Source organism: Elephantulus edwardii, unplaced genomic scaffold, assembly GCF_000299155.1.
Source record: "Elephantulus edwardii isolate Elephantulus edwardi_28Jun2011 unplaced genomic scaffold, EleEdw1.0 scaffold00012, whole genome shotgun sequence".
Classification (NCBI taxonomy): domain Eukaryota; kingdom Metazoa; phylum Chordata; class Mammalia; order Macroscelidea; family Macroscelididae; genus Elephantulus; species Elephantulus edwardii.
The window spans coordinates 20,725,156-20,726,609 of record NW_006399762.1 but is presented as its reverse complement, the minus strand read 5'-3'; the positions used below and the strand labels follow the sequence as shown (position 1 = coordinate 20,726,609).

At 39.6% G+C, this 1,454-nt stretch overlaps 1 pseudogene; it reads left to right on the top strand.

Moving 5' to 3' along the window:
- The first annotated feature begins 734 nt into the window (after window positions 1–734).
- The window catches only part of LOC102867620, a 4,395-nt pseudogene continuing 3,675 nt past the window's right edge, over window positions 735–1,454 (top strand).

The following is a 1,454-nucleotide window of genomic DNA, read 5'->3' as shown; positions in this document are numbered from 1 at the left end:
GTTGCACCATTTTATACTTTCACCAACAGTGAATAAGGGTTTCAATTTCTTCACAACTTCGCCAGCATTTGTTGCTTGCTGTTCTGTTAAATTTTGCTATTCTGACTCGGGTGAGATGCGATCTCATAGTTGTTTTAGAGTAATTATTTTTGAATGGTGTCTTTTTTTAAATGGTCTTTTGTTGCATGTAATATTACTGAATATAAACACTCAATAGCTAGTGAAGTGATATGTTGTTGTTGTTGTTGTTGTGTATCATCAAGTCAGAACCGACCCATGGCTCACCCTACATACAGTGGGTTTTCAGAGGCAGTTAATGGCATGAGAGGAGATTGCCCATTTTTATCTAGCAGAGCAACTGGAGGTCTCAAACTCTGTGCCTTTGGAATTGCAGGGCAGCTTCTTGCCATTTTTGCAATATTTAAATATGTAAAAATAATCTAGTTTTTAAAGCTCTTGGAGAATGATCCTAATGACCGGCATTGATTGACTGAAACAGAGTATATTAAACTGACAGAATTTCACTTCTTGGAACAGATATAAAACAGTTGGATCACATGATAATGGAGATACATGATATCTGAATTCCAGCAAATAATTGTATATAATCATTTTCAATATAGAAAACACAGAGTAAAGTAGGAAAGAATAGCTAGAGCCTTTAAGATATGCGATAAGAGGAGTGGCTCAGTTCTCTCGCCTTTGCCTCTGCCACCTCTCATGGTCATCTCGTCATGGCACTCCTGCGGAGATTGCCTGGAGAACTGTCCGAAGCCATCACTGTGGGCCCGGGTGCTGGTGGTAGGTGTCGGCGGCATCGGCTGCGAGCTCCACAAGAACCTCATGTTGACTAGCTTCTCCGCATATTGGGCTGATTGATCTGGATACTATTGATGCCAACAACCTCAAAAGGCAGTTTTTGTTTCAGAAGAAACATGTTGAAAGATCAAAAGCACAGGTTGCCAAAGAAAGTGTATTGCAGTTTTATCCAAAAGCTGACATCACAGTCTATCATGACAGCATCATGAGCCGTGACTGTAATGTGGAAATTTCCCCACAATTTATGTTGATTATGAATGCTTTGATAACAGAACTGCCCAAACCACAAAATAGAATTTGTCTTGCAGCTGATGTATCTCTTATTGATAGGGGAACTGTTGATCATCTTGAACAAGTAACTATTATTAAAAACTTCGTAATTGAGTATTATGAATGTCATCCTAAACCAGCCCAGAGAACTTTTTCTGGCTGTACAATTGCAACACACATTCAGAACATATTCGTTGCATCATTTGGGCAAAGTACTTGCTCAACCAGTTGTTTGGAGAAGAAGATGCTGCTCAAGAAGTATCTCCTCCATAGCTGACATCCAAGCAGATATATGCACACCCATGTTTATTGCAGCTTTGTTCACAATAGCAAGGAGTTGGAAACAACCTAAGTGCCCATCAACA